General features: G+C 44.2%; 1 long non-coding RNA gene across 1 annotated transcript in view; it reads left to right on the top strand.

Annotated features, from left to right (window-relative positions):
- Positions 1-12,841, top strand: part of LOC128931526 (uncharacterized) — a 28,566-nt gene extending 15,725 nt beyond the window's left edge. The window contains exon 2 of the long non-coding RNA XR_008479950.2: positions 11,705-12,841. This is a non-coding gene — a long non-coding RNA (uncharacterized LOC128931526). The remainder of the gene's footprint in view (positions 1-11,704) is intronic.
- The last annotated feature ends 727 nt before the right edge of the window (positions 12,842-13,568 follow it).

Genomic DNA, 13,568 nt, shown 5'->3' with positions numbered 1-13,568 from the left:
CTATCTATCATCTATCATCTATCTATCTATCATCTGTCATTTATCTATCTATCATCTATCTATCTACTATCTATCTACTATCATATCATCTATCTATCATCTATCTACTATCTATCATCTATCTATCTATCTATCTATCATCTATCTATCTACTATCTATCATCTATCTGTCTATCTACTATCTATCTATCATCTATCATTTATCTGTCTATCATCTATCTATCTATATCTATCTATCTACTATCTATCATCTATCTATCTATCTGTTTATCTATATCTATCTACTATCTATCTATCTACTATATATCTATCTTATCATCTATTTACTATCATCTATCTATCTATCATCTATCTACTATCTATCTATCATCTATCTATCATCTATCTATCTACTATCTATCATCTATCTATCTATCATCTATCTGTCTATCTATCATCTATCTATCTGTCTATCATCTATCTACTATCTATCATCTATCTACTATCTATCATCTGTCTATCTACTATCTATCTATCATCTATTTATCTATCTATCATCTATCTGTCTATCTATCATCTATCTGTCTATCTATCTACTATCTATCACCTATCTGTCTATCTATCTGTCTACCATCTACCTATCTACTATCTATCATCTATCTATCATCTATTTATCTATCTATCATCTATCATCTATCCATCTATCTATCTATCATCTATTTATCTGTCTATCTATCATCTATCTATCTACTATCTATCATCTATTTATCTATCTATCATCTATCTGTTTATCTATCTATCATCTATCATCTATCTATCTATCTATTTATCTATCTGCCTATCTATCATCTATCTGTTATCTATCTATCTCCAATAGTTTCTGGATGAAATGTTTCATTTAGGAGAAAACTGACTAATACACCTCCCCACCCCACTAAGAATTTATTCTTCATACTTGTAATTCACAACATTTAAATGAATGAAGTTTGCTGCTTAACATAAAACTAATCTGGAGGATTCTCCTACATGTTAGTAATTGTATTTTTGGTACCTAGTGATTGGGGGCAAGAATAAAAAACGATCAAAGTTGCAGTGAATCCAGTAACATTTTCAAATGAACTTGTATTTTATTCACCACGATGCTTTTTTATCTACATTGGAAAAAGGACTAGTTATTATCTATTTAGCTATATAACTAAAACCCACCAAGAGTTTGGCTTCCATTTAGTGTCTGTCGCACCAGTCAGGGAACTGTTGAAGACCAAACACCTTTCGGAACACAGGGGAATAAAACCGTTCTGGGACAGCAGGAGTCAGCGTTAGTATTTTGATAGCAGGGTCCTTGGCCTGCATCCCTTTAAGAATAGTTTCAGCCCAGAGCTGCAGGGAAAGGTTCCTGTTGAGTTGAGAAGAAGGGCTGCTTCGAGGCCAGTGCTATCACACTGTATTCCTATTGTTTGTTCTGTTTTTTGTTTTTTAAATTTTTTATTGCATTTTAGGTTTGGGGGTACATGTGCAGAACATGCAAGACAGTTGCATAGGTACACACATGGCAGTGTGTTTTGCTTCCTTTCTCCCCTTCGCCCATATTTTGCATTTCTCCCCAGGCTATCCCTCCCCACCTCCCCCTCCCGCTGACCCTCCCCTTTTACCCCCAATAGACCCCAGTGTTTAGTACTCCCCTCTCTGTGTCCATGTGTTCTCATTTTTCATCACCCGCCTATGAGTGAGAATATGCGGTGTTTCATTTTCTGTTCTTGTGTCAGTTTGCTGAGGATGATGTTCTCCATATTCATCCATGTCCCTACAAACGACACAAACTCATCATTTCTGATTGCTGCATAATATTCCATAGTGTATATGTGCCACATTTTCCCAATCCAGTCTATCATCAATGGGCATTTGGGTTGGTTCCAGGTCTTTGCCATTGTAAACAGTGCTGCAATGAACATTCATGTGCATGTGTCCTTATAGTAGAACGATTTATAGTCCTTTGGATATATACCCAGTAATGGGATTGCTGGGTCAAATGGAATTTCTATTTCTAAGGCCTTGAGGAATCGCCACACTGTCTTCCACAATGGTTGAACTAATTTACACTTGGTTCTGTTTGTCTGTTTCTCCCATTAGATTGTAGGCTGACAAAGGGTAGGGGGTCACACCTGTTGTATTTCCAAGCCCTGGCACAATCACTAATACATGGTGAGTGTCCACGATGATTATTTTGGATAAATGAATGAATGAATAATAAATCTAGTCTTACACTATCGAGGCTTAGGATAGTCCTAATGATTTCTTACAAATGCTGTTGGTCAAGTCAGTGACTTCTTGTGATGGCTGCATCCTGTTCTCAACCCCTACTCACAGAAAGAAAGAAATGAAGGCGTTTAGTGACTCCAGGAATAGGCAGGATAATGCCTTGGTCCTAAGGTTGATGTTACTGACAGAAATTATATTGTTATATAGAATAATAATAAACCCTAGTGAAAATAATTCTGTGGCTATTTCCCGTAGGATGAAGTCTAAACTCGTTGGTCTAATAGAGGCCTAACAAACTAGTTGCTGCCTTACCCTCTGGTCTTCTTGGCCACAGTCCTTCACTGGCCATCTCCTGGCGTCTGGCTAAGACAAGGGGCTCACCATTTTCAAATAGGCCACCCTCTCTACCCCCCCGCTCCACCGTGGCATTCAGAATTGCATCCCTGCGGCCAGAGGCCACCTCCCCTTTTCCGTTCCCACAGCTGCCTGTCTATGTCACAGAAACAGCTTTTGCTGACTCTGAATTGACCGAGATCGTGTTCAAGCCGAGAGACTGTATTTTCTCATGTCTGTATCGCCAAGCTGCTATACAATAGGTGCTTGATAAATGTTTATTTCAGGAACAAACTTATACATTTATAAACTTTCCACTGTCCGAGGAGAATTCAGACAAAACTTCTAATTGTAGAGAAGTGCCTTCTTGACCTGCCTTGGATGTTTGCTCTGCATTTTGTTCTCTTTGTGAGTAATCCCTGGAAACGTGCCCTCAGATTCAAAGGCCTTTAAACAGTAAGGGACATCCTTCCTTTTCACCTGCCTCAATACTGAATTGGCATTTTATCATCTTATTTCTAACATTGCAGCTGCACTGATTTCACTTTTCCATCCAGACTGTTTTGTGGAAAATATTAAGTAAGGAACTATCCCCCCATGGACTCCCCCAGTAGTGACAGAACTACCCAAGGATCAGGTTTCCAGCGGCACAGGCTACTTTTCCGCTAAGGGAGATCTGATCTCCACGAGGCCTCTGAGTTTCACGTCACTGAAGGAGCCACCAGTTTTCCTCGTCCTGATTTATGGAAACTATTCGCAGCAACACTCACGTTCTCAGAATTCTAGTATCTATTTAGATTGCAAAGGAATAGGGTATCTGACTGTTTATTGATGTTTCCTATAGTTGGTGGTAGCATCCACCATTGCAAAGAGAAGGAAAAAAAAGAAATACAAACAAAAGAAAATAAAATCTACTACAGATTTTTTGTTTTTGTTTTTGAGACGGAGTTTCGCTCTTGTTACCCAGGCTGGAGTGCAATGGCGCGATCTCGGCTCACTGCAACCTCCGCCTCCTGGGTTCAGGCAATTCTCCTGCCTCAGCCTCCTGAGTAGCTGGGATTACAGGCACGCGCCACCGTGCCCAGCTAATTTTTTTGTATTTTTAGTAGAGATGGTGTTTCACCATGTCGACCAGGATGGTCTCGATCTCTTGACCTCGTGATCCACCCGCCTTGGCCTCCCAAAGACTACAGAATATTTTTATGTCAATAAATGTACCTCTACCTTGTAATTTTTTATGACTTCAGAGATTCCTATTTTATGACAACCTAATCTGATCTACATTCTTGGACATTTAATTTTCTCATGTTATACACATCTTTTATAGACGGTTTTGAACTCTAGGCTGATCGAGTTACAACAACAAAATGGAACCGGTGCCTACCCTTTTTTCCGGGATGCCTGATAGCAGGGATTGATTTTGTTCAAATGGCCTCCACTGAGTGGTCTTAAAGCCAAGAGCCTGGGTGTCACGCAGCAAGGCACTGGCCAGGCTGGGAGACCTGAGTTTTGTGGCCAGGTCTGCTTCTTCTCTGAAGCCATGGTCTTTCACAAGACATTAGTGGTGTCTTCAGGCTGAGGAAATAGATCTCCTTTAGGCAGCGTTCACCTTGTGATGAAAGATCCTGGCTGATGGAAATGTATTAGAGTAAAAAGAATCTGTAGAAATCAGAAAGCGAGATCGCCAATTTCATGAAAAACAGTTCCAGAAGCAAGAAGTCCTTTGCTCTTTGGGTCAAAGAGCAGTCAGGAGCCTGATCTTCCAACATCCCCTGTGACAATTTAGTATGAACTGTAACTCCGACATGATGAAAAGGGTTCTTTGGTAGTGCCCACAGTTTTGGTGGGTGTTTTATCCTTGCTGTCTCCTTATTATCTCTGTTATTGACGTGACATGTGTGAGCATCTGTTCAGTCAAAGCACTTCCAGTACTTTCAAACGTTTCAGTTTCACCGTAGGTCTGTTCTGCCCCAAGACTCAGCTAAGCCAGAAGGCTTTTCAGGTTTTAGAGAATCACAGATGATAGTTTATCATAGCTATAAAATTAAAAAGTAGTATTTGGTATCATAGTTAATAAAGTGCTAGGGTTTTCTCTATAAAAACAGAAATTTTATTGCATATGGCCATCTGTTTCTTTTCTCTCTCTTTCTCTCTCTCTCTCCTTTTTTTGAGACAGTGTTTTGCTTTTGTTGCCCAGGCTGGAGTGCAATGGCGCAGTCTCGGCTCACTGCAACCTCCACCTCCTGGGTTCAAGCGATTCTCCTGCCTCTGCCTTCCGAGTCGCTGGGATTACAGGCATGCACCACCATGCTCATTTTGTACTTTTACTAGAGACGGGGTTTCCTCCATGTTGATCAGGCTGATTTTGAACTCCAGACCTCAGGTGATCTGCCTCCCTCCCCCTCCCAAAGGGCTGAGATTACAGGCGTGAGCCACTGCACCTGGCCAGCCATCTGTTTCTTTAAAAAGAGAAGAAAATATCTGCTTCCAATTCAGGCAGGATTTTGAGGAGGACTGTAGGACTGTGGGATTTTTAGGGTACTTTTTGGAATTTAAGTGCTTATATAGGGAATGAGGGCAAAATGCTGGTGGAATTCAGAAGCTAAACCTATTAAAGTGTGGGGAAAGTCTGGGAAGTATTTAAGCCATAACAATTAAGCAGGGACAGTCACTTCAGGACACAGAACAGAGCCTGCATTTTAGAGCCAGGTAGGACCTTAGAATGTGCCTAGCACAGCCCCTCATCGCAGAATAACACAGCTCAGAGGACATGCACCAGACACCCAACTAGGCCATCCTTCCTCCAAGGTAACCTCCCTCCACCTGCCCGAGGGGCCTCATTCCCTGGCTCAGCTGCTGCTCTCTGGGAGCAGGAAGCATTCTAGATACACACTACATTATGTTTCCAGAGGGAAAATATGAACTCTGGGATTTCCAGGCACTGGGGGCACATTGGTGGGGATACAGATGAAACAGAATTACTCATGAGTTAATAATTATTAACATTGACAATGGATACCTAGGTTATTATACTATTCTTTCTACTTTCACATATGTTTGAACATTTTTGTAATAAAACATTTAAAAAAATTTTTTTAAAGAAAGGTCTTGCTGTGTCACTCAGGCTGGAGTACAGTGGTGTGTTCATAGCTCACTGCAGCCTCGAATTCTTAGGCACAAGAAATCTCCCAAGTAGCTGGAAATCCAGCTAATTTTTAAATTTTTCGTAGAGATGGGGGTCTTGTGTTGACCAAGCTGGTCTTGAACTCCTGTCCTCAAGTGATCCTCCTGCCTTGGCCTCTCAAAGCACCAGTATTACAGGTGTGAACCATTGTGGCCAGCCCATAAAACATTCTTTTAAAAACTGTGAGACAGCGGATACAACAGCTCACGCCTACAGTCCCAGCACTTTGGGAGGCTGAGGCGGGTGGATCATGAGGTTAGGAGTTCAAGAGCAGCCTGGCCAACATGGTGAAACCCCATCTCTACTAAAAACACAAAAATTAGCCAGGTGTGGTGGTGTACGCCTGTAATCCCAGCTTCTCAGGAGGCTGAGACAGGAGAATCGCTTGAACCAGGGAGGTGGAGGTTGCAGTGAGCCAAGATTGTGCCACTGCACTCCAGCCTGGGTGACAGAGCTAGACTCTGTCTCAAAAAACAATGAGACAGAAAAAGAAAGAAAAAGGAGAGAAAGAGAGAAGAAAGGGAAAACAATGCTCTCTAAAAATCAGTCAGAAGAGCTAGGAGTTTTCTGCGGGTCACTGGCATGGTGTCCTGCACACGACGTCCAGTACTATGACCACAGTGGCAATGATCAGAACGATGACATTAGAAGAGACTGGCAGAGAGAAACTGAGCGGCTCTGAAGTACAGTCTAGGAACCTGCCCTTTAACAAGCACTTCAGGTGCCTTAGATACAGGTGGCCTACGGACCTCAGCTCGAGAAATGCTTCGATCATGAGTTAAATGACGTAGCCTCATTTTTAGCACAGCAGGATGTGGGCAACGCACCCAATTTACCTCATCAGCCTGAAGAGTTTGAAAGGTGTGACATCAGGTAAGTACTTACCAAATGCTACATGCCAGATTGCTACAGATCTACTGACAGGGCCAAGATACTACAATAGATACCACGGATCTATTGACAGGGCCAAATGCTACGTGCGGAATTACCACAGCTCTACGGACAGGACAGTCTTCCATAGCTCTTAATAATTCTTTTTATGCATCTGACTGAAGAAACACCACCAGTTAACAACCCTATTGTTAGGTGGTTTCTTAGAAAAACTTAATCACTAAAAAAAAGATAGGAAAATACTGAAAGTTCTTAGTGTTGATGAAAGTGTCTGATAGAGAGAATGTTGTTTAAAAATCACCAAATTATGGCCAGGCGCGGTGGCTCATGACTATAATCCCAGCATTTAGGGAGGCCAAGGGGGCTGGATCATGAGGTCAAGAGATCGAGACCATCCTAGTCAACATGATGAAACCCCATCTCTACTAAAAATACAAAAATTAGCTGGGTGTGGTGGCGCATGCCTGTAGTCTCAGCTACTTGGGAGGCTGAGGCAGAAGAATTGCTTGAACCCAGGAGGCGGAGGTTGCGGTGGGCCGAGATTGCACCACTGCACTCCAGCCTGGGTAACAAGAGCGAAACTCCATCTCAAAAAAAAAAAAAATCACCAAATTATATCTTATTGAAATAAGCAGTGTACTACCACGTCTTTGCCAGGTCTAGGGAGCCAAGTCTAGTTTGGGGAAAGGAGCAAGCCAATGGTGCTTCCCTCTGGGATATAGTTTCACATTTTGGATGAAATCATGCAGTCTGTGAGACATTTAAGAGCAAAGTTGCAGTGAAACATGAGCTCTCAGATCTTGTGTTAGAACTACAGAACCTCACAACCTCAATGAAGGGAGATTTGGTGATATCTTTTAAAATTACAGATACACTTGCATTAGACCCAGCAATCCTACCTCTGAGTATTTTTCTATAAATACAACTCCACACATGTAAATGAATAGCATTGATCCAGTGGTTGTAATAACAATTGGAAATAACCACTTGCCCATCAGTAGCAGACTGATTAATAATTTTGTAAAAACACAAAAATTAGCCGGGCGTGGTGGTGCACGCCTGTAGTCTCAGCTACTCGGGAGACTGAGGCAGGAGAATTGCTTGAACCCAGGAGGCGGAGGTTGCGGTGAGCCGAGACCTCTACACGGTGGGTGCCATGCAGCTGCAAGAGAAAAAGAAAAAGAAAAAAGAAAGAAACGATGAGGATCATCTCTGCAAAAGGGTTCCCTGTTGTGAAGAAGAGAAGCCAGGTGCTGAAAAGAATACTTAAGACAGAGGGAGAAACAGAAATGCATACTCCTGTTGGCTTGATTCTGCATCAAGCCAAGCTTGAAGGAAGTGGTGAAAGTGCCTAACTATATATAGGGTCAACATATTATTTTTTGCCCAAATGGAATAATTTTGAGAGTGAGAGGGTTGCTATTAATATTTATAACACGCCGGGTGCGGTGGCTCACGCCTGTAATCCCAGCACTTTGGGAGGCCGAGGCGGGCCGATCACAAGGTCAAGAGATCGAGACCATCCTGGTCAACATCGTGAAACCCCGTCTCTACTAAAAATACAAAGATTAGCCGGGCGTGGTGGCACGCGCCTGTGGTCCCAGCTACTCAGGAGGCTGAAGCGAAAGAATCGCTTGAACCCAGGCGGATGTTGCAGTGAGCCGAGATTGCGCCGCTGCGCTCCAGCCTGGCGACAGAGTAAGACTCCGTCTCAAAAAACAATATTTATAACAAGACAACAAACATAGTTTGGAACTGTTCCAGACAAACCAGTCTTCATGGTCACTGTACGTAGGGCGAGCAGGAGACAGGGCTTGGGGAGTAGAGCAGCTGGGGCTTCCCAAAGTGCATTTTGTTGCCTTGCTTTGACTCTGGAATAATGCACATGTGTTGCCTGTTGGAAACAATAGGACAGGAAATTTGGGAAATGTTGGGAGGACCATGGTCCCTGTAGAATTTGTTGCTGGACTTCAGTGGTCCTTCATGGTGGATGAGCATTTAATGGTATCTGAACTCCCTGTTGACAGTGCTTGAAGACAAGCTGGGGCATGCATCTCCACAGATTACCTTCTCACAGGTGACTTTTCTCATTAAGAGCTGAGGATATTCAGCCCTTACTTATTCAGCCATCCATTCAGCCATTCCTTTGACTTCAGCGCTTTTTACATGCTGGGCACTATGCTAAGCACTGGGGGCTCTCTGGTGCTCAGGCTAGGTCGATGCCCTCCCCATGGAGCTCTTGGTCTCATGGAGGGTACAGACAAGTACACAGGACATCAGAGCAGCATGGGAAAGTGCAGTCGCCAGGGAAGTAGTCAGGCTCTGGGCACTGTGCATTCCTCAGGGGATCACTGGCCAGTTGAATGAGTGTGCAAATGAATGAATGAATGCATTAAAACAAAATGAACTCTTACCTTCCTTCCAAATCTGCAATTCACTTGTTTAACATACAGGGGTTCCAATATTTTGGAAGCATAAGAATAGAGTTAAACTCAAGTTGTTCTGCTTGGTTACAGAGAGGACTTGGTTCGTCATTTTGCATGTATGAAGCACATTTTCCCTAAGAGAAGGTGTATGTGTGAGGCAGGCATGGTATCATGAAGAGAGTTGGGGCGAAATAGAAGAAAAATCAGCTTATTTCTTTTGAAAAAATCTTCATAGTTTATAAGACAAAGGAAATGTTTCTTTTTTTTTTGAGACTGAGTCTCTGTCATCCAGGCTGGAGGGCAGTGGTGAGATCTTGGCTCACTGCAAACCTCCGCCTCCCGGGTTCAAGCAATTCTCCTGCCTCAGCCTCCTGAGTAGCTGGGCCTACAGGCACCTGCCACACACCCAGCTTATTTTTGCATTTTTAGTAGAGACAGGATTTCACCATGTTGGCCAGGATGGTCTTGAACTCCTGACCTCAAGTTATCCATTTGCCTCGGCCTCCCAAAGTGCTAGGATTACATATGGTGGCTCACCACCGCGCCTGGCTGGCAGGGGAAAAATTTAATCCAACAGCAGAACATCTATTAAGAAGAGAAGAACCATTTAGGAAAATACTTTGTCGACATAAAATTTCAGTTATACAGGAGGAATAATCAAGAGGTCCGTTGTACAACATGATGAATATGGTAAGAAGAGACGGGGGTATGGAGGTAATGATATAAAATAGTTCGGAGCTCTGCATCTAGCCCCTCTCTTCCACTGGCTTGCTGTGAGACTTCAGGGACAGAAATGAACCTCTCTAAACTTTTTTTTTTTTTTTAATTTTTGAGATGGGGTCTTGCTATGTCACCCAGGTTGGAGTTCAGTGGTACAATCATCAATTAATGCAGCCCTGACCTCCCAGGCTCAAGCAATCCTTCCACCTCAGCCCCCCAAGTACCTGAGACCACAGGCATGCACCACCACTCCTGGCTAATTTGTTTTGTTTTGGGACAGAGTCTTGCTCTGTTGCCCAGGCTGAAGTGTAGTGGTGCAATCTTGGCTCACTGCAACCTCTGCCTCCTGGGTTCAAGTGATTCTCTTGCCTCAGCCTCCCAAGTAGCTTGGACTACAGGTGCCCGCCGCTATGCCCAGCTAATTTTTGCATTTTTAGTAGAGACAGGATTTTACTATGTTGGCCATACTGGTCTCAAACTCCTGACCTCAGGTGATCCACCCACCTCAGCCTCCCAAAGTGCTGGGATTGTAGTTGTGAGCCACCATGCCCAGCCACTCCTGGCTAATTTTTAATTTTTTCTGTAGAGAGAGGGTCTTGCTATGTTGCCCAGGCTGGTCTTGGAACTCCTGGGCTCAAGTGATCCTCCTGCCTCAGCCTCCCAAAATGCGGGGATTACAGATGTGAGCCACCGTGCCCAGCCTATACTTTAGAAAATATAAACTCATGATGACTGGCAAATTGTTGTCTGTGGCTCCTCCTAGATCCTAATTCTTTGTCCTACTTGTGGATTTTGTTTTCTCAGTGTCTCGCTCTTTTTTGGAAGCAGACATTTAATTTCCCATCTCAGTGCCTTGGCTCATGCCATTCCCTCCACATAGACTGGGCTTGCTCTCCATCTTCCCGTGGCCAGCTGCTCCACACCTTTCACGGAGGTGTCTATCAAAGCTGGCCACTCTGCCAGAGTTCACTGCCCTTGTTATTTTCTGTTCCCGTCCCAATTCTTATTGTAATTTCCAGCTTTTCATCTGAAATTAAAAACTTAGTAAAGCGAGTTTAGTGAAGCGAATGTTCGTCTTGCGTGTCCAGCGTCTAGCACCTGGAAAGTTGTAAGTTCCCATCAGGATTTGTTGAATGAATCAATGAAAAACCCTCCCATTTGGTTATATTCTACTTTCCTGAATGGACTGGAAGGTTGCATAGATAGCCTCAAAGGTCCCTGCTTCCAGCTTAAACCATAGCTGTGTCTGGCCCCAGTTAAGCTGGCACCATCTCCCCTCATCCCATAATCCCTACTTTGCGGGGAAGGGAGAACTCACATTTGGGCTGTTGCAACATTTAGGTGATTGCAGACTGTGGGGGTAGATATTGGAGGGGTTAATTATTTCCAAATCTGGGTATTTCAGAGATGTGGCTCCCACAGGACACTAGAGTTTCTCTCTGGATATCATTTTAGCCAAACCAATAATTAAAGCAATTTATGCAACTGACATGTAATTCCACCGGGACTGAAGTGGCAGACAAGAAGTTCGCCAATTGTCTATGATACGGGGCCCCTCTGCATTCTCTTTTATTCTCTAAGAGATCAAAAATGTCTTTTTTGGACCTCTTCGTTTTTGTGATTTTTTTTTTTTTTCCACTTCTGCTTTTGAATTGGATATAACAGGCTGCAGCTAGCTTAATTCTGTAGCTGCCACTCAGTGCCTCTCCCCCTCCTGAAGCCACTGACGTCATCTTCCCACTCACTTTATCAATGACATCCACCCAGGTGAGAAATCAATGAGGAAACACCAGTCAAGGGGAATGTGAAAAGTTTTTGAATTGTGGAATTGCACTCTGCAAATTAATCATAATTTGGAAAATGTTTTCATGGTCCCTGTTCATCAGATATTCTCTCCTATTGCCTACTGCAGATGTCCGGACCTCCTAGGATGCCCTGGAACAACACCCACTCCAAAAACTCACTCTGCAGGTGACAACAGAGAGGTCCCAATGGTGGAGTGATCTGCAGGCACAACAGGGCACAGCCATGGCCAAGGTGGGAGCCAGAAAACTTTGTCCGCCCTGCCAGGCATCCTCAGCTGCTCTGCCCTTCCCCAGCAGACCCACAACGTCCTGCCATATGTGCCTCACTTTACCTCCACCTCCCATCCGGCGACAGTGCAACATGAGCTCTGGGTTTCTCTTTTCTACCCGAGTCAGGCTGACTACCTGGTGAAGAGGAAGCTTCCCAGCTGTGTTAATTTCCTAGGCCCACTGTAACCGAGAACCATGAACTGGAGGCTTAAACAACAGAAAGGTTTTGTCTCTCATTCCTGGCGGCCGGAAGTCCGGGATAGCTCAGGTGTGGGCAGGGTGGGTTGGTTTCACCCGAGGCTGTGAGGGAGAGCCTGCTCCATGCCGCTTGCAGCTTCTAGCGGCCCCAGGAATTCCTTGGCTGTAGCTGCAGAGCTCCAGTCTCCACCTGCATCTTCCCCGGCCACGTCCTCGCTGTGTGTCTTCACCTCAGCCTCCCGCTATGCATGTCTGCCTGTGTCCACACTGCCCCTTTTTATAAGGACCCCAATCACACTGGATTAGGGCTCACCCTAACGACTTCATTTTAACTGGACGACCTCTGTAAAAAGCCAGATAATGGGGACGGTGGGAAGGCAGGGACGGGGAGGGGTGCTCTGTGAGAAAATCGGACTGTTTTCCCAGCCTTTTCATTGTCTGTATTTCTACTCACTCCAGTGTAAGAGTCAGCTGTTTTCTGGCCTCGTCTGGTTTGTTTTCTCTGTGCCCTTGCCCCGTCTCCTGGCCTTAGCCCCTCTCAGTGGCTCTCTCCAGGCTGCTCACCTCCTGCTTGGGCTCGTCTTGCTCCCTGGCCTGATCAGTCAAGCAGAATGACTCCATCTGGAATGGGGCCTGGATTCTCAGGACGGCTCAGAGTTTCCTGTAACTGAAGGCCTTAGCCTTGCAGGCTCGGAATCCATGCATCTTAAATTCACGGAGCCCGCTAGTAACTCTTCCTTGGGTAATTGGCACCTAATAAAACTTTGTGGAACAAATATAGTTGTGCGACAGAGTAGCCAATTTGCTGGCCAGCATCATTTCACAAAGCCCCTGACTCCGGTGATGTGCAGCTCTCCGGGATGCTTTGAAGACTCAGCAGGATAGAGCACGTGGCTCCCACATTTCTTGCCTGAGTCACCGTATTCCAGGAAAGGTAAGTGACCCTAGTCTTTGCCTTTTCCTAGACGTGAGGTAACATCTGGTGTGGCTCATGATTATGCCTCTGTGGCCTATAATCAGATGCACTCTTACATCCAAACCTTGATGTTTCTGCTTTACTGTGACTTCTGAACAAGTCCGATGTGATTTTGCATAAACTATGAACAAAAACACTGCTTGAAAGGCGTCTGATCGCTCTGAAAAACTCCGCCCAGGCTGTAGTCCTCCCTCCATAGTCCTGAGTCAGACTTCTGAATAAAGATAACTTTAATTCTCTAAAAGCTTGATTTTCTTTTCTTCAGTCAACACAGTATAAGAGCCCCAACACTTCCTTTGAGCTAAGCAGAAGCATGATTTGCTCAGAAAGAACTTTTGAAAGGCACTTACTCCAACTTCCCTGCAACTCACAATCTTCTCAATAAATATTTACTGAATAAATGAGCATCTCAATACATTTATGAATAAATAGGACACAGAAGTCTTTTCTACCAAATCCATAAAGTTTCAGAGCAAGCACTGACACTTTGCATAATGGGAACCTCATGCATTTGGAGGCAGCCTTCC

The sequence above is a fragment of the Callithrix jacchus genome, chromosome 3, assembly GCF_049354715.1.
Source record: "Callithrix jacchus isolate 240 chromosome 3, calJac240_pri, whole genome shotgun sequence".
Classification (NCBI taxonomy): domain Eukaryota; kingdom Metazoa; phylum Chordata; class Mammalia; order Primates; family Cebidae; genus Callithrix; species Callithrix jacchus.
This window is presented reverse-complemented; position numbering and strand designations above follow the sequence as displayed.